The following is a 20,349-nucleotide window of genomic DNA, read 5'->3' as shown; positions in this document are numbered from 1 at the left end:
TGGTCAATAGCAAAGACGACGCTTTATTTCTTTACGCACTGGCTTCTGTGTTTACTTCCTCATTTCTAAACGTGGCGTAATTTTCGCAGGGATAGCATATGGGAGAGTAAGCTTTGCTTAAATGTTCAAAAATGATAGGTAACTGGAACACAAGCCCATTTGGGATGCTCCACAAGTCAGCAGCCTTTTGATAGCCCTCCGTGTACAGTCTCTCCCTTTGAGTATGGGTGACTGTAGAGAATCCTACAGGTGCCTGTGGTTAGCTTACTATTAAGTTGGCTTGAGGGAATGAAAGAAACTGTTTTCACTTTGTAAAAACGCTAATTTTAAAAATAAAATAAAAACAAAAGCAGACCAAAATTTTTAAAGGATGATGAAATTTTGGAGGAATGTGATGATGCTGGCCTGTAGGCTGATCTGTATCAATGCTGTGGGCAAGACCTCAAGGTCGTTGTGTAGGATCTGAAAGGAACCCCAAGCCCATAGCCAGTAATGAGACAGGGACTTCAATGCAAGGCTGGCTGTCCAAACCTGTGATCACAAGCATGCAGAGCAAGCGCCCTACCAAAAGAGCCAACTCCCTACCCTCAAAACTTTAGCTCCATTGAAATGATTTTCTGTCAATGACCTGAGACATCTGGGAAGAGCACCTTGGGCTGCAGATGAAATGATGGTCTTGCTGATGCCTTCAGTTCTGCCTGTGAGACCCTGGGCAAATAAGTCAGCTAGGCCATGCTAGAATACCCATCCTGGAAGGGATGATGGAATTACTGGAGCTGCCATAATCCATTCAATGTGTAATAGTTTGTTATGCAAAAGAATAAAATTCAAAAAAGTCATTGAATATTAATTATTCCATTCAAATAGGTGTATCTAAAAAACAAACTAGTCATTTGAATTAAAACAATTCTTAGAGATACAAATTAGTAACTTTAAAAAAATACATTCTGACTGGTTTTTTATACATGTAATGAGATTTTTCTAGGGAAAAAAATCAGTTTTTTTTTTTTTTTTTCAGAATTCAATGGGAGGCCACCAAGGAGACAACAGGTAGAAGAACCCTGACCCCCAGATCTCATAGGTGTGTGTTCCAAGTCCAGTGCAGAGGCTATCACATGACGTGTGAGTACATCCATGAGCGGGCTCACGCTATGGAAACAGGGTGCTGTGCAAACATTTCAACCCAGTAGTAAAAGTACCAAGACAAGGGGAAGAACTTGGGAGTGAAATTTTGTAGAAAGATGACATAAGAGAAGTACACAAATGATCTACATAAAGAGAAGAAACCAAAAGGACAAAAGTCTCACCCGAGTTAAGACATTGACGATTGTAGTTGAGTATGTCTTCAGGAGCAAAAATAGAACCGTGTGAACACACATATAAATGTGGCGATCTATGTATTGAACTATCAAGACCTCGAGTCTCTGTCAGGGAGAGAGAACCTTAGAACTTCAAGGTGGCATTGAAAAAAAATGAAAGGAGGATGAGGAAGATGAGATAAGGAGCTGTCTACATGTGAGAGATATTAGGCCCCTATCTGGCTACATGGCTTTAAAATAAAGCCATGATTTCATTTTTCTTCAAGGGCAGCGGTGCTATGAAGAAGTAAATGGGAAAAGCAGGGCCTGGAAAGTGCTGAGCTGAGAAAGAGAGGGCAATCCAGAGAAAGGCAATAAGCAGCACCAAATGTTGACGGGCTCGATCTTGCACAGGTCTTGTGTAGGCAGCCATGGCTACTGTGAGTTCACCAATATAGTAGTCCTGTCAACAACTTTTAAACCATGTAATATATAACAGTATCATTTATTAATACATATATAGGCTATAGATGTGTAAAATCATACTTTAGTATGATAAACAACAATTGGGAAATGTGGCTTATAATAAGAAATATTACTGTATATTTTATGAGGTAAGGACATATTTATAGATACTTCCACTACCTATATAGCATCTGCAAAATACCAAGTACTCAGTTCTTTTTAAAGCATCAAGTGAATGAGTGAGTGATTACATGGAAGACCAGAATGAGAACAGAATGGGGCTTTTAGGTACATCTGTAGCATGTCTTTATGTAGTAATTATGATTCACACATAATAAAATGATATTGTCTAGGTAATAGGTTTTATTAGGTTTCTTTAATAGTACATGATTTTAAATTAGATATCTGAATATATATGTTTGTCATAGCTCTCTTACATTAGATCTAAAAGAGTCACCACCCGACTTGTTCCCATTAATATAAAAACCTCTTTAGAGAATCCATTTTAATTCTATAGAAAAATGTGTCCAGTATACAACTCAAGGAACTGATCTGAATTTTAAATATTATATAATAAATCTTGAACACTTGAGCAGCTAATTCTGGTTCCACAAATAATGACCTCTTACTTTAAAATTGCATTGTCACTTCATTTGATACATTTTAAATGAATTTATAGGAGTTGTTATCAATTATGCAGGAGAACAGGTATACTTCTGCGTAGACTTCATTTAACCTGCCTGCTCTTTCTGTAATTGCATTTGTTTTGATTTCATTTCCTTATAGAGGGAAACACAAAAATACACTACAATTTAGACATTGTGTGTGTACGTGTAGTGTGTGTGTGTGTGTGTGTGTGTGTGTGTGTGTGTATGTGTGCACAAGTATGTACGTGCAGGTGCATCTAGATGCCAGAGGTCAGTGTCAGATGTCTTCCTCAACCAATCTTCACCTTATTTTTTGAGACCAGTGCTCCTCTTCCAACCTGGAGCTCACTGATTGGCTAGACTGGCTGGCCATTGAGTTCCATTGACCAACCTGTCTCTGTCTCTCCAACACTGGATTATGATGTATGCTACCGTGCCTGGCTTTTACTTGGATCCTGGAGATCCATGCTCTTGTCCTCATGATTATTCAGTATTGTTGGGAGTTTTAACTCTTTTGAGGGGTCCACCATCCAGCTCCCAGATAAATCCGTACACAGAGGCTTAGTCTTAATTATGAATGTCCGGCCTTAGCTTGGCTTAATTTCTAGTCAGCTTTTCTTAATTCTTCTTCTCCTCCTCCCAGATGTCTCCTTCTATATATTCCCTCTGCCTGCCAGCCCCACCTATCCTTTCTCCTGCCTTGCTATTGGCCATTCAGTTCTTTATTAGACCTTCAGGTGTTTTAGACAGGCACAGTAGCACAGCTTCACAGAGTTAAACAAATGCAACATTAAACAAAAGCAACACCCCTTAAAATAATACTCTACTACAATTCAGCAGGCACTTTACTTGCTGAACTGCCTCCCTATCCTGTAGACCCTGTTTCTAAAGCTGAGTAAACAGGAGTCTAAAACGTAGTTCCTGCCCTCCAGGGTAGCAGGCATGCTAGTGAAGAAAATCACACACTGAATGTCTTGAGAAGGGTAATCAACACATAGAGAAGGGTCTTCCCATTCTTCAAGGGAGGCCTCCTGGGAGAAATGGCATGAACTATCTACGTCAAAGTGGAACTGCTTGCCCAACAGAAAAGCCAGGGAAGTGAAGAGGGTGGTAGGTAATAAGGGATTTTTTTTTTTTTAGATAAAGGAACAGTATATATAAAGTCTCAGATAGAGTAAGAAATCAGACCATATGTGGAGAGCCACAGGGAAGAAAACTTACCATGACCCCAAAGATATATTTTGCAGAGTGGCAAAAGGTAAATTTGATAGCTGCAGGACTATGAAGCACCTTGCAATGCAAGGTCATGATTCTAGAGTCTACCAGATTGGAAGGAACTATGACAACTCTTAAGCCCTGGTGACATGCTCAGATCAAGCATGACATAAGGAGACCATCCTGGGGTGAGTTCAAATGGGTGGCAAGGCCAACACTAAGAATCTGCTAGATTAAGAGATGTTGAGACTCCTGTAATCTACCAAATTCTGTGGTAGTGGAGAAAGGTTGTATTGACAGCTTACTTAGGACACGGAATGTTTAACAATATGGACACAAGTTTTAAGAGAAAGTTTTTACAGCAGCTTGTTAATATGTCCAAGGTTACCCAAGGTTACCTAGATGTCTATAGCAGTGATTTTCAACCAGCAGTTCACGAGCCCTTTGGAGGTCACATCTCAGATATCCAGCTTATCAGATATTTACATTATGATTCATAACAGTAGTAAAATTATAACTATGTAGTAGCAATGAAATAATTTTATGGTTGGGGGTCACCACAACACGAGGAACTGTATTGAAGGGTCACAGTATTAGAAAGGCTGAGAATCACTGGTCTACAGCTAAGAGACTTTAATATGACTCCATAGCTCCTTCCATGAAATATGGAGCCTCTTACCTCCTCTTCAATCCAGCTGGTTCCATACCTTATTTGGCGAAGAGAATGAGGTAGATAGGACAGTCACTTCCAAATCTTGGCCTCCTCTATTAAGAGGCTAATGTGTTCTGCTCTGTTACCCTCCCTCTGAAAATCCACTAAAACAGCAGTGAGAAATAGTATAAGTGGGTTTAAATACCCAGGACTCTGGAGGAGGGCATCAGAAGTGTCAAAACATTGGAATTAAATTAACTGATCTTCTATCAAAATATCTGGAATGATGATAATTAGCTGGCACACTTAATTTGCAAAGTCCATTTGCTCATGAAGGCAACACACTATTAACAGCTATCACTGGAAATTGAAATCAAGTCAAATTGCCTTGGAAATGTGGCGATTTGATGTAAGTAAAAAGTTATACTATGTAACTGGATCTTCTGCAGTTACGTACATTAAGACTTTGCCTTTGAGCATGGTTTCCACAGTATTACTAGTGGCTTTTGACAGAGCTGCGGGTGTCTCCTCAGGAGATTCGTAGATGCTAGTTTTGTTATGGTCAGTTTTACCACTAGAGTGCCCACGACTGATGATTATGTGGGAAGCATTCTGAACAAATTAAAAGTTTGTTAGCAGCTTCCTTGACCAGTAAGAGTTTAGCCCTTAATTTAGCAACTATTAATCAAGTGCTGTTCTTAGTTCTGAGCTTATTTCCAGTTGAAAGGCTTATTGTGAAATTTTAAAAATTACCAGAGAGCAAATAACCAGTTATTGATTTGCATCCCTCAATAAATTATGAAACCACTGTAGGAAAGAAGTCCCAGCAGTGAAACATTGCCTGACAGCAAGGCTTTGTCTTTATTGTCACATGCATTTCACATTCTCCTAGCCAGTAATTTCTGAAGCTTCCTACTCAGTCTTAGCATCTACCAATTAGCAGTTTGATGAGCTTCTGGGTCTCACAGATCAGCTGGGAAGTCTTGGCCTAACGTGTCATCACAACTGAAGCTAGCAAAATGACAGCTTCTATTTCTCTACCGCCACTGGGACTCTAGAAGACTCAGCATCTCAGCGTCTTCTGCTTGGATGTACTTTGTTTTATACTCTATACTGTCTCTGTAAGGAAAGTGTCTATGCTATGACTCTCAAAAAGGGCTAGAGAAAGAACCAGACCACTGCTAAAAGTCTTTCTGATTTAATCATGTATTAAAAACAAACAAACAAACAGGGGTTGAGGATTTAGCTCAGTGGTAGAGCACTTGCCTAGCAAGTGCAAGGCCCTGGGTTCAGTCCTCAGCTCTGGGGAAAAAAAACAAAACGAAACAAAAAACACTGTCCTCTGCACAGGGATCTAAAAACTCTGTGATCACAACAGAAGCCAGAAGCACATAGGAAATGTTTACAAAAAGCCCTTTTTAATTTATTTAAATGTACCTACTAATTGTCATACCTCGTGGAAAACTCCAAGAAAGGAACACCAGAGCAATGGGACCAAATCTGTTTTGCTCTTGGCAAACTGAAATACAGTGTCTTCTGTTTGTAGCTCCCTATGGTCCACCTGTGGGTCACAACCCATAGACAAAGAATGCAGGCCTCAGGAGTAGGAAACCGAATCAGGTACTAAGTACACGAAACACTAAGGAGAAGAATCACTGTTGGCATTCAGACCTGGGCTCCACATCTAGAAGCTACAGTGACCTTCTCTTTGAAGTCTAGCACCTTGGTTACCTGGGTTATAAGCCTTCGGTATCAAGATATGTCAATAAATTCTTCTTTTCAGACAAAATGAGACTGCAAGGTACCCAAAGATATGTATACAACACTGTCATGGTCCTAGAGGCAACCACCAGTGTTAGAGAGGCAATGAGTATGCACAAGACAGGAAATGAATAACATGTTTGTTCTAGTTCCTTTTTATATTAATGTCCCTTCGAACTCGGTGGCCCTGTTTCTTCTCACTTTTTTTTTTTGTTTCTAGGAGAATGATTTGTTCTTAGCAGTCAAAGGAAGTTGCTCATCAAAAGCATGACCAGAACACTGGAGACAGGGAGCATGTTTAACTTGCAGTGTGTGTGATTAGATAAATCAATTCCATTAGCTTCAGAGCAGAAACTGTGCTTCCTGCCACCGAGTGACCTATGGAAGATCTCCTGAGTCACCTGTATGTTCCTCTTACAAGTAATGAATATGATTACAAGGCCAGGACAGGGCTGTGGGTGCATGACTGTGGTCAGCATCTCTCCTTCCCACTCATGGCCTTCCCATTACTGTGAAAGAAGGCTCAATAATGCCGTTCCTCTCAATAAATGGCGAAATCTTAACTTCTGTCCTTATTCTCACCTAGAACAAAAGTTGGACCCTTGGAGGGAAAGACCACCTCTACACCAAAAGCGCTGGGACCTTGGGAGGGATGTCCTTCCTGTGCACTTCCTGTTTGCTGTTTGCGTCAGTCTATTATCAGAGATCTAAGCTTTTCCCTCCACCGAGAGAGATAAGTACAAATCCAATGCAATCGTCCTGGTGAAGGATCGATGCCACAGTCTAAAATGACACTGATTGCTTTGTGGACAAAGCGTTTTTAGCTCATAAAGATTAGTGTTGATACGGTGAGCTCTGGAAACACAGAATGCAAATAGAACAAAGGAAAATTACTGAATATGTATAGCTATTGTGACCAGGCCAAGAACCTGGCTCTTCTGATCCCTCTTATTTTTAGAGAAAGAAGATAAAGGTGAAAATTGAAGGGAAATTGGAGGCCAATGGGAGCCATAAAGTGGTCCCAGGGGAGGAATTTTTTTTAATTAGAAGAACCAGTTAAGCCCCGAATTTTTCATTTTCATCTCAATTTCACACAAACTAATTACAATATCTGGGGGGAGAAATAGAGTTACAGGGCCTGTCTCTGCTTCCTTCATCCAGTCTGTCCTGAAACTTTGCTCCTCAAACACAGTCCAGACTCATCACCTACACTAAGAATCTCAGACCCAACACCTACCTAACCACAGTCTACATTCTGACAGATTCCTGGGACTGCCATGTAGGTCGGTAGCAGACCACTTCTCTGGAATGCACAAGACCCTGGGTTCAATCCCAAGCACCAAAAAGAAGGATTTTTATTTTAAAAAATTTACAAGACCCCTATGTGGCTCCTAGGATCACTTAAGTATATGAAACACAGGGCAAGGTCTTAGGTAAGGCTCATGGAAGCCAGATGCGACCTCTTACCCACAAATGCTCTCTGCTTTCCGTAGGTGCCTATCGAAATGACAGCCATCATCTCTTCTGACACAATACTGTACATAGTACTTCACATTCGGGTTCTAGAGCTTCTTCCATCATTTCCACCTCCTTAAAGAGGATAGAGAAACACAACACAAGAGGTGGAGGGGAGAGAGCACCCACTGCCTGAACAGTTTGATTACAATGGGTTGCAGCCTAGTTCTACTTTGCATGGCTCTGTTTTTTTCTTATTTGATGTGGTGTGTTTTGTTTGTCCATCTCAGGTATCTATCTTCATATGCAGGGAGAATATGAAAGTCAAAGCCTTTCTATGGGTTACCCCTAAATATTTCAGGGTTCATGCTACCCTTTTGACTTATGTATAGCTTTATTTTATAGCTTTTTCCAAATGCACGCATTGATAAAGCCATGTCTCTAACTAGACTGTGAGCAACTAGAAGGCAAAATTCCATTTTTTTTTTTGTTTATACTCCTAATGTTAGCCATTGGTCACCTAAATTTAATGAGCAATGAAATCATGAATGACTTAAACAGCCAAATGAAGATGAAGATGAGTGAGTGATTGTAGATGAACAGTCTTATTAAATAAGAAACACAGAGCCAATTGCAGAGTTAAAAGCCCAAGAGGTCAGAGCAGTAGCTGAGAGCTGAGACTTAAAACCGCCTTTCTTACCCTTAGCTGCCAATGCCATCCTTCCCCTCGTTGGGCGCCACAAGGAGAGAGAAGAATTCTGGGAAATGGAAGGCTGAGGCAGAGAGACGCTGCCAGCCGCCACCATGAGAAGATGTTAAAGTACCGGTAGGTCATGAGCCACATGGCAACTTATAGATTAATAGAAATGGGTTAACTTAAGATATAAGAACAGCTAGCTAGAAGCCTGCCACGGCCATACAGTTTATAAGTAATATAAGTCTCTGTGTGTTTACTTGGTTGGGTCTGAGCAGCTGTGGGACTGGCGGGTGAGAGAGATTTGTCCTGACCATGGCCCAGGCAGGAAAACTCTAGCTACAAGTGATGAAAGGATTTAGGAAAGAGCTAAGTTTCCTTCCAGCTTCTGCTCCGATATACTACTGCTATTTCTCTTGAAGCCTGCCCTAGTCACATGACACAGTGGGTTTTGAGTTGTTTCATCCATTACAGGGAAGTCAGCCAGACTGACTGTTTCTGGACCCTGGGATGCAGTGAGAATGCACGAGCATCATTGACTGTAACTTGCAATCAATAATTCGCATCTCAGGTTTGATTTGGTATCCAACACACTTTCACAGCAAGCATCCAATCTGCCTTCACACATATTTCCCTGGTGATACAGATGCAAGGGAAGAAACATTATCAGAGGCAATAGAGATGAAGGAGAATTGCTTTCTTTTTCCCACTGTCCAACATGTAAAAGAGAAAATGTTGTAAAATGCATACAAGTGTTAAAATCACTATTTCTTGGAAGTGCTTTGCACAAACTTTGCAGAAAACAAATAAACAATAAAAAACTTTTCTTTTCTGCAGCTATTTGTTGGTTCCACATTATGAATCTTAAAGTAATAATAATATACATCACAAGGTCCAAACATAATTACTTCTTATGGATGAGGAAAAAAATGGTTTATCTTTATTTCCCCTGTAGCTAGCCTACTCTTCGTCTTCAGCCCTAACCTCCAGATTATCAAAGAAACAAATTAACCCAGTGCCGAATAGAGAAACATATTCCTCTCCTTAGGAAAAAGCCTTCGATTTATTAAACACATGAAGTCCTCTAATGTCCTGCTTCCTTTATAATGGCGCCTGCTTTGTATCCTAGATGGCAAACACAAGAGTTACATGTAATGAGAGGCCAAGAGAGGAAGTGGGGTCCTCTGCTGTAATGTCATAATCTCACCCTGCTCTCTCGTATCCCAATTTGAGAAACAACTCTCGGTGAACGTGCATGGGCTTAACCAGAGCCTGAACGTTTTAGCTCCTTTGAGGGCCGCCTCCGCTTCCAAGCCGGAGTCCCACTCTGGTTGGGTAGCTCTGAGCCATGTGTGGGGAAGGCAAGAGTCCACACCTGCTTATGTTCTTCCTTCAGCGGCTGTGTGTGAAGTCCGAGGAAGGTGACACGGGGGACCGACACTGGTCCATTAGTGTCCCCACAGTGACTTCCAGGTCTTTGTCACTCATTTTCTCACTGCTCCATCCTCAATCCTGCTTCCTTTTTTTTTTTTTTTTTTTTTTTTTTCTTTTTTCTTTTGTCTTCTGTTTCAGGAGAATTTTGTAAGTACTGTTGGAGACGTAACCACTAAGAAGGAAAAGACTAAACCTGGAAGGACAGTGAAGGCAGAGGACATAAGGCAGGAAGCAACAGACAGCAGTGTCTAAAAGGTGTTGATCAAGTTGGCTCTTGATGACTCCACAGACCCCCGGCAGAAAGATGACAGTGGCATGCCACGTAGAGGGAAGAAACAGAATATGCCGAGTCACTGACCCCTAAAACTCTCCAAAACGATAGCTTGCCTCCCCTAAATTCTCTGCATGAAGGTGTGCTTAATTTCAGAAAGGTTGGAGTTCTCAATCTGTGGGTCTCAACCCTTTCCCCTTTGGGGGTTGAATATCAGATATCCTGCATATTTACATTACGATTACAGATACTTACATTACTGTTTATAGCAGTAGCAAAATTACAGTTATGAAGTAGTAATTTTTTTTTTTTTTCCGAGGCAGGGTTTCTCTATGTAGCCCTGGCTGTCCTGGAACTCACTCTGTAGACCAGGTTGGCTACACAAAGATCTACCTGCCTCTGCCTCCTGAGTGCTGGGGTTAAAGGCGTGCACCACCACTGCCCAGCAAAGTAGTAATTTTTTAATTATGATGAAAATAATTTTATGGCTGGGGGTCACCATAACATGAGGAACTGTGTTAAGGGATCACAGCATTAAGAAAGTTGAGAACCTCTGGGTCAGACCCTATATATCTCTAGCCCTAATGTGCTCCAGTCCCAAAAGAGTTTCATTTCACAGCAATTAAGAATAAATGGCATTTACAAAATCTGATCCATCACTTACTTGTCTTTTATGGACATTCTTCTTTAATGTTACAAGTGCATCCACAGAAAAGTTAGGCTTTCCTTTGGACCAGGGGAAGACAATAAATCTACATGGAAAGAATGTGAAGAGGGTATATCAGAAGACAATAACAATTGTTGATTTTAGTAGTTGGATATGTATATTAATTATATTCATATATATATACATTTAACATGTGTAGAGCACATGTGTGTATTTTCCATGCATATTACATATCACATATGTTAATGTGTGATTAATATCATATATAAAATATAGTAATATATAATCTTGTATTAAAAAGACAGTTTTCACATAATAGGCAGATTTCACAATGGAGATTTCATACTGAACTCTGTGCTGTAAGATTCCCACTTCTAAAATGGTTTCAGTGTGTATGAGCACTCATGTTTTTTAGAAATTAAACCTTAAACTGAGCTTGGAGGGGAAGTGATCTGAAAAACAGACCATAAAAACACAAATTCTTCTCACTCATTTTTGTTGTTGTTGTTGTTGTTATTGTTGTTACTGTTGTTGTTGATTGTAACTTGCCTTTACATAATGAGTCTTTTGAGGATCAAATCCTAAGCTAAATAAAAAGACAGAGATCATGGCTTCCTCCACTCCACACCGTGGAAGGGCGGCTGGCCTACTCAGGAGGCTTGGCCCGGTACTGCCACTAGCTTAGTTTTGTTTTCTTAAGGATGCAGGGAGTCAAGGTCAAGGCAGAAATTGCTTCCATTGGTCTTGTGTATTCTGAAGTTCATCCTGCACAGGGCTGATTCCACATCGCAGAACCAGGCAAAGCTGTAACCCTGACTCTCCTGCTACCATAGCAACCTGTTGGCTCAGAATGAATTAAATTATGGGATTATCACTAAGGAGGAAGGGTAGAGGCATCTATTTTATTTGCTCCTTAGTTGTTTCAATGTAATCCCCACTGATGGGAAAATCAAGGAAGAATGATTTGCTATTGTTAATTAAAATTACATTTTATTTAATGTTTTGTGTGTGTGTGTTTGTGTGTGTGTGTGTGTGTGTGTGTGTGTGTGTGTGTGTGTGTAAGCGAGTGTATGCATCCCATGGCACAAAGTCAAGGTCAGAGGACAGTTTTTAGGATTTGATTTCCTCCTGTGGGTCCTGGGATTGTCAAGCTTGGCAGCAAGCACCCTTATAAACTGAGTCATCTTAGTAGCTCCTAAATTACACTTAAAAACACACACACAAACAAACAAAAACCTTGTTATTAAGTATCCTTGAGTCTGTAGAGATTATCTTCCCATCAGCTTCTCAGTTTCAGGTCAGACACACGAATAAATCTGATAATTAAGTCTTTATTGTCTCATATAGTTTTCTTTAACAAAATGAAGGGATTTAGGCAATAATAGTAGAAAAGATAACCATATCACATGGACACTTCACGTCACCAGTTTTCCTTGCCCACATGGGTGAATTTTAGAATAAAATGGGATTGTAAACCTAATATAAACTTGAATTATTGGTTCCTACCATCCATAAACCTCTCAACATTTCTCAGGAACTGGACTGAATGAAATCGGACCGCATGACAGCTAGAATCGGAATGTCTTGCTTCATAACCAAAGGCTTTCTCTAAGTAGGGACAGCATAAGGGACTGAGGCTAACAGGCTGAGGAGCCAATATGTCCGGATATAACCGAGTGCCATGGCAACGGGAGGAAACACAGCAGCTGCTCCATCATTATGTTTTGCCTAGACCCTGGCCTGTTACTCACTCATACTCCTGCTCTCCACCCATTGCCTCTCTGGACCATTCAGAATTCGCATCAGTGATACATGAAAGAAAAATAAGAAAGAAAGAGAGAATCTGATAAAATAACAAACCTCAAGGCATCAGCAACACATTTTTATGTGAAAAATGTCCTGGGAATAAAAATCAGTGGTTGCAAGCATATAGAAATTAGATACAAATACATGTGTGGTTTTGGCTTTCCACCAAAACAACTACTGATAGTTGCTATGATGAGCCATCTAGAGGGTAAATACTAGTGAACACTTGGAGACAAGCTGCCATCTCGTTTCCAGATCAAAGGCAGTAAAGCCAGCTGGGGTTCTCCTTCCTTGGTTCTTTTCACCCATCAGAAGTTCCAAGATCAAAGCCCCCAGGACATCCTAGCCTTCCAACAGTCAGAAATAACAGCTGCAGAATAAGAAGCATCAGCTTCAGTAGCCACACAGTCTAACTGACATAACTTTCATCAACACGTGGCTATTGCCCATACCATTATTATAACAGTAACTTTTATTCTTCTATTGGAAAAACAACTATAATTTTCACCTATATTGATTAAAAAACAAGTAGATATAATTTTGTTATGATAGAAAGTTCTTATATCTGAACAAATTGCCTAATCATAACAGGGACTCTTTTGATACTGTGATGTTACACTCTAAATATAAGTATACCTAGTTTCCATGAGCTGGAGTCTTGTCTAGCCCCTTCCGGTTAAACTACAGACATACTAGAGCTCCCACAAAGTCTCTGTGCCTTCTTGGAATAGAGATGGAAGACTTGGCACAGAATAATATATAAATCTAGATCAAAAGTTATCCCTTCTCCCATTTATTTCATTCTGTGAACACTTAAAAATAGGTTTTTACCAAATGTGTTTTTGATACAGTAAGATTATCTAGTGATATAATAGCGCTATAGTGTGGCATGTTCCACACAGGCTCATCTGTTTGAATATTGGATCCAAAGATGGGTGCTGTTTGGGAGGTGAGGGGCCCTCTGGAAGACGAAGCATCATGGGAGGAAGTAGGTTGTTGGGAGTAAGCATTGGCTGGCACAACTTCCTGATCCACTCAGATGTGAGCAACAGTCTCACGCTACTGGAGTCACAGCAGTAAGGCTCTCTTGCACCAAGCTTTCCCCACCCCATAATAACCATCTGTACCATCAAACTGTGATCCAAAATAAATCTTTCTTCCCTTAAGCTGCTATGGTATTTTAGCACAGCAATGAGAAGCAACTAACACAGAAAATTGACACCAGGAAGCGGAAATATGCGATCACAACGGCTCCTGTGAGCTGAATCTGGATTAATGTGTTTCTAGGTGGCTCGTCTGCAACAGGGTGCCCAAAACACTCTATCATCTCATACACTCTCTTTTGGAACACTATCCTTTCAAACGAACTTGTATTTTTATGAACTGGAGCTTTTAATGAGTGGAATCGTGCCCTCAAGGCACCATTGATAATGCCCCCATGCAGAATGAAAATTTTCATATTTAAAATTGTCAATCTTTTAACAGTGACAACCACTTTATGTACATCTGCCTTATATGCCCTGTCTGGAAATTTAACTGCCTCTCATTCCCTTGCCAAAATGTAATTCAAAAATGCCTTTATTCTCTGCTCCATGCTCTGCAATCTTACTATAAACCCAACTATACACGGTAAGCGGTAACCATGTCACAGCCTGAGGGCTATTCCGTCTTTAAATTTCTACCACTAAAAAACTTAGCCCATTACTTACAACTTCAGGTTCACTCAAATTTTCAGGACACAGGGAGAATATAACCAGTTTTTTTGTTTTTGCTTTTGTTTTAGAAATAATATGAATTCCTGATAGAATTCTTATTATTTGAAATCTCATGAGCATAGCCTCTATTATCCACAGTTATATAAGCATTCTGGTCCTCTAAACACCAACCTGAGCGACCCACTGAGCTCTTTTTTAAATTACTTCAGGGCTTTTCCTGCCCATTTCTTCAAGTTTTTTCCACAGTCCTCTCACAAACCAGTTCCAAAGACATATGACTCTCATGATCAGGTTTATTGCAGTCATTATTGCATGTTCTGCTCTACAGAATTCTATAGCTTCCTTAATGTATACTGCCAGAATCTTCCATATCCTTCCTGAAAACCAGTTCCCAAAACCTATGCACCATGTGGTCACATTTATTGCAACAACAGTGCCACATCTCAGTACCAATCTTCTGCATTGAACAAGTACTTGACAATAAATAACTTAAGGGATAAAGATTATTTGGGTCCTGCCTTTAATCCCAGCACTTGGGAAGCAGAGCCAGGTGGATCTCTGTGAGTTCGAGGCCAACCTGGTCTACAGAGCAAGATCCAGGATAGGCACCAAAACTACACAAAGAAACCCTGTCTCGAAAAACTAAATAAAAAAAAAATGGCTCCTGATTCAGGGGCTGTAGTGCATTGTGATGAGAAGACATGGTGGTGGGGTTGGCTTGATCTATGGTATCAACCATGAAGCAGTAAATGGGATATAAGGATGCAAATGGCTTTCTCCATTTTCACCTTATATTCAGCCTGGAACCCCAGACTGAATGTTGCTACCCACATTCAGGATAAGTCTTAACCTCCTCAGTTCAACCTCTAGGAAATGACCTCACAGACACACTCAAAGATGTATCTCATTATGCCCTAGGTGTTTACCAATCCAAATCAAGTTGGTAATCAGAATTAACCATCACAGCCATTAATTCAAATATTTCAAGGACAAGAAATAATACCAAGTTTTATAATGTGGAGGTTGCTGCCTATTTTAGTAAACCATTGTTGTGGAGAGATGATAGCTAAGGTCTAACTAAAGGGGATTTGAGAATGTGTAAAAACTGATATGTGCACATAACTCTGTTTAAAAGGATTTTTAAAAAATTGTCTATTTGCTTACTGACAACCACATTCAAATAGACGCAACAAAGATGGAGAGAACCATTAGATCAGTTTCCCTCATAAAGAAGAGAACAAATCCAGTCCACAAGCTGGACGGTTACTAAAGGCAAGAGAATAGACCAGACATTTAAAATCACAAAATCAAAAATGAGAAAACAGAGATGAAATCAGGAAGCTCCTGACCTTCCTTTTTAGGTTGATTCATCTTTTCTCAGTGAATCGGGAAGTCAGGCAACCATCTGGCACCAAGGACTGTGGAGACAGTGTTGACTCTTCTCTACAGAAAGAAAAGTATATTAGAGTAAGGAGTGAGAGACTAAACAGATTAGAGATATATGAGCACTACAGGAGACCATTGTGGGTCACTTGGGGGCTATGAGAAAGGACGTAAAATTAAATATGTCAGTGTGGTTATGTGTCTGGATCTTGTTATGTTCAGTTGGAGAGGAAGAGAGATGAGTGGGTAGAGAATTGGATGTAAGTAAAGTTGTTGTTTATCAAAGAAACTACAATGAGACATATACAGAAGATAGTTAAAAATGTTTGCAAAGGGATGGTTATAATGACTAACCATCTGATGTATGCTTGACAAGGTGGGTGGGAAAGAATAACAGGGAGAAGAGCCTAGAAAGAGGATAAGTGGATTATATTGGGAAGTGGTGGCTGGGAGGATTATTGGAATTGGGATACAGAATGAAAATCTGTAGCTGAAATGTTTCCAAAAAGTGAAAGTCAAATTGGGGGAGGTTGGGATGTGAGAGATGAGGATGACTTAAAGTCTTGTGAGGAAGAGCACAAAAATAAGATTGGTGCTAACTGTCCCAAGGCAGCTTGTTTTAGCTACTTTTCACTCACAATGATAAACCACCATGGCCGAAAGCAACTTAAGGAAGAGAGAATTGATCTTGACTTGTGGTTCCCGAATGATAGGAGCCTGTCATGGCAGCATGGCAGCAAGAACAGACCGTGGAGAGCTCACACCTTCCAAGACAAGCACAGAAAGTGGACTGGAAATAAGGTAAGGCTATATTAGCAATATCAAAGCCCTTCTCCCAGAGATACAAGTCAGGCAGCAAGGCCACACCACATGCCTAAGCCTCCCCCAAAGAGCATTACCCATTGGGAACCAAGTGTGGGAATACCTGAGCCCATGGATAATATTTCTCAATCAAATCACCACAGCAGCTAAGTGGATAGGCTGTGGGCACTGAAAGGAATGAAGATCTGGATTGTTGAGAGACTGAGAGCAGATAGAATGCCAGGCCCCCATCTGATTTTCACTGGTAGAGACATGGACTCCTCTGAAGGGTGGGGTGAGTTTCCCCTCCCAGTGTTAACCTTTGGAGGACACATACTGAGAGAGCTTGATTTCTGATGAAGGGGGCTTCTGGCCGAGAGAGGGACAACATTGCCCTAATTCCAATTAATTTATCTTCTACATCCTTGAATGGTACTTGGAGCCTCATTTCCTATGCTAAAGAGCAACACACTGAAGTACTTATGAAGAAAATGAATCAGAAGTAAGCAAGTCTGATGAGTCAATAGCTGAGAATATGTAGTACTGCAAAAAGGGCAAAGATGTTTGCTGACTGATGTCTGGGGGAGGTCAGGCGAAGAATGTATATTCCAAGTTAAAGTATCGCCCCAAATGCCAATCCTAACACCTACAATGCCTCCATCAGAGAGTCATGAAACATCAAGCCTAGCTGAGACTAAGAGAGATGCAGAAGTATGACATCACACCCCACCCACGTGTGTGTTACTCCATCCTGGAGTCTAACTGCCTATGCCTGTCAGCTCGTTCTCACTGTCCAACATCTTGGCAGACTGTTGAAACATTATGGTAAAAGCAAAAATCTACTAGGTCAGATGAGGGTGTTATATTTATGTTTCTGCTCAGGACTTGTATGAAAAGAGTCATGTGGCTCTTGGCCCCTCCCTGTTCTAGAGACTGCTGCATCTTTTCGTGCAGTGGCAGCCTTATTCCTGAGACACGATGGTGAACGTCAGAGTGAACAGATTTGGCCATATTGGATGTCTGGTTACCAGGGCTGCCTTCATGTCTGGGAAAGTGAACATTGTTGCCATTAGTGACCATTTCATTGACCTCAACTACGTGGGCTACAGGCTCCAGTATGATTACAGTATGACTCTACCCATGGCAAGTTCAGCGGCACAGTCAAGGCTGAGAACGGGAAGCTCTTCATCAACAGGAAGGCCATCACCATCTTCCAGGAGCAAGATCCCACCAACATCAAATGGCGTGATGCTGGTGCTGAGTACACTGTAGAGTCTACCTGTGTCTTCACCACCATGGAGAAGGCTGGGGTTCACTTAAAGAGTGGGGCCAAAAGGGTCATCATCTCTACCTCTTCTGCGGATGCCTCCACATCTGTGAAGGGTGTGGACCATGAGAAATATGGTAATCCACTAAAGATTGCCAGCAATGCTTCCTGCACTACCAGCTGCTTAGTCCCCTTTGACCAACGTCATCCATGACAACCTTGGCATTGTGGAAGGACTCATGACCACAAGCCATGCCATCACTGCCACCCAGAAGACTGTAGATAGACCCTTTGGGAAGCTGTGGCATGACAGCCATGGGGCTGCCCAAAACATCATCCCTGCATCCACTGGTGCTGCCAAGGCTGTGGGCAAGGTCATCCCAGAGCTGAACAGGAAGCTCACAGGCATGGCCTTCCATGTTCCTACCCTCAATGTGTCTGTTGTGGATCTGACATGCCATCTGAAAAAATCTGCCAAGTATGATGACATCAAGAAGGTGGTGAAGCAGGCATGTGGGGATCCACTAAAGAGCATACTGGTCTACACTGAGGACCAGGTTTTCTCCTGGGACTTTAACGGTGATGCCCACTCTTCCACCTTTGATGCTGGGGCTGGCATTGCTCTCAATGACAATGTTGTAAAGCTCAGTTCCTGGTATAACAATGAATACGGCTATAGCAATAGGGTGGTGGACCTCATGGCCTACATGGCCTCCAAGGAGTAAGAAGTTGGCCCTGGATCACCCACTTCAGCAAGGACATGGGAGCAAGAAAGAGGCCCTCGGCTGCTGAGCAGTCCCTGCCCCAACTCAGCCCCCGACACTGAGCATCTCCCTCACAGTTTCCATCCCAGACCCCCAGAGTAAGAGGAGGGGCTTAGGGAGCCCTACTCTCTAGAACACCATCAATAAAGTTCACTGCACCTCCCCTCAAAAAAAGAAAAGAGTCATGTAATTAACTCAGTTTCCAATAAGCAAGTTAATGCACAATATGTATAATTGGAGAATATATACTGTGTAGGCAGTGTCTATGACATATAGAGTTGTCTAGTTTTAGGCCATACAAATGTCCTGGATCCCTCCTCTTGAAGTAGCCTGCATGTTCCTGGATGTCTGTTTTCATCTGACTCCAAACTTCATAAATCTCCAGAACCATAGAAGGGCATGTGCATGAGTATTATGGTTAGTGATGTATTAAAGCCCCATTCCATCATTCATAAGGCTGCTTTCTAACAAAGACCATTCTTATCTTGAACATACTTGGGAATAAAGACCGTGAGTTAGACAGTCTGCGCTGAAAATCACCTCTAAGTTTCCTTCTGCCTACAGATTTCAGCAGTTCATGAAATTGAGAGATAATTGGACCAAGAATCTGGAAAAATAGCAAAAAAGCTGTATTCAGTATTTTTTACTAACTCCCCCACTACCTTTTGGCAGCTCAGGGAACTCCTGAGACACAAACATAAGCACACACATACATGCATTTATGCCACTACACACACACACACACACACACACACACACACACACACACACACGTGCATACATACACATATACCATCCTTTGAAAATGACCCTTATTAAAATTTCATGAGCCTATCATCATTCCTTGCCCCACCCTTCAGCTGATATTTCAAGGCAGGATAAGGAAGGGGCTAAAAATATAGATTTTCACAACTCATAATGCTGGTTGACTTTTGGAATATTACCAAATGTCTCTGGTTTTGTTTTTCCGGATATGATTAAAAGGAGATTAAAATCCATCTTTGACAGTGAGGTAGAGAGAACGCAGTGAGCTAAAGTATGTGAGGTATTCCTACAGTGCCTGATACACAGCATGAACTTGATACATAACTGTCATTGACATTGTTTATAACCACTATTGTTTTATTTCCCACCATATTTTCTTGCAGTTATTGATTTGGCTGTTATTGATGATCCTGCATTGACCCACCAGCACGCTGGTGTCATGCACTGTGGTGATGTTCACTGGGACAGTTGTGTGCCATGGCCTGATCCACCAGAGCAGGAAACACAGGGCACATGGTCTGATGATTTACTTCTTCTGCAATCAGCTTTGTCTCTGGGGATCAGTGTGACCTGAGGAGGTACAGCTTGCTTCCAAATCTGTAGTCATTTCTGATTGTCAGGTACATAGCAACTAATTTTCTTTCCTCCTTCCCTCCCTCTCTCCCTTTCTTATTCCCTCCTCCCTGTCTCCCTCCCTTCCTCCCCTCTCTCTCATTTTCTCCATGTCCCTCTCTCCCTCCCTCCCTCCCTCCCTCCCTCCCTCTCACCCCTCCCTCTGCCTCCCCCTCCCTCTGCCTCCCCTTCCCTCCCTCCCTGTCTTTGTTCTTTCCTTCTCTTCTGTCCCATCTCCCTCCTCCCTCACTCCCTTCTTCTCTTTTTTCCTCTCTTCCCTCTTTTCTTTCATTTTGATGTTGTTTATGGGTGTGGAAAGTTTAATCTCTTTTATTCATGTAAATTAAGATAAAGTGTATTGATTACACCCAAGGACTTATTTTTGTTAATGAGGAACATGTAGAAAACATGAAGAAGCTTCAGGCTGTTGGGGAGTGTTCACAGCATCCTGCAGGAAGAAAGTATGATCACATATGATATTCATAATTTCTTACCTGGAGTGCCTGTAACAGTAATAATTTTCTTCTTTGGCTTCAGGCTGCTTGGTCCATGGTACATGTCTCTGGTTTTCCAGAATGAAGAGTCCAAAGGTTTCCAGAAATAACATTTATTAATCAACAATAAAGCACACAATAGAAAAGGCCTTATAAGTAAAACTATATATTTATAATGCTTTA

The 20,349-nt window shown here is 41.3% G+C and overlaps 1 pseudogene; it reads left to right on the top strand.

Moving 5' to 3' along the window:
• The first annotated feature begins 17,242 nt into the window (after nt 1-17,242).
• LOC131923141 (glyceraldehyde-3-phosphate dehydrogenase-like) lies at nt 17,243-18,256 on the top strand (annotated as a pseudogene).
• Nucleotides 18,257-20,349: the final 2,093 nt, after the last annotated feature.

The sequence above is a fragment of the Peromyscus eremicus genome, chromosome 13, assembly GCF_949786415.1.
Source record: "Peromyscus eremicus chromosome 13, PerEre_H2_v1, whole genome shotgun sequence".
Taxonomy (NCBI): domain Eukaryota; kingdom Metazoa; phylum Chordata; class Mammalia; order Rodentia; family Cricetidae; genus Peromyscus; species Peromyscus eremicus.
Note: the sequence above shows the minus strand (reverse complement) of the source record. Positions and strands in the feature narration are given on the sequence as shown.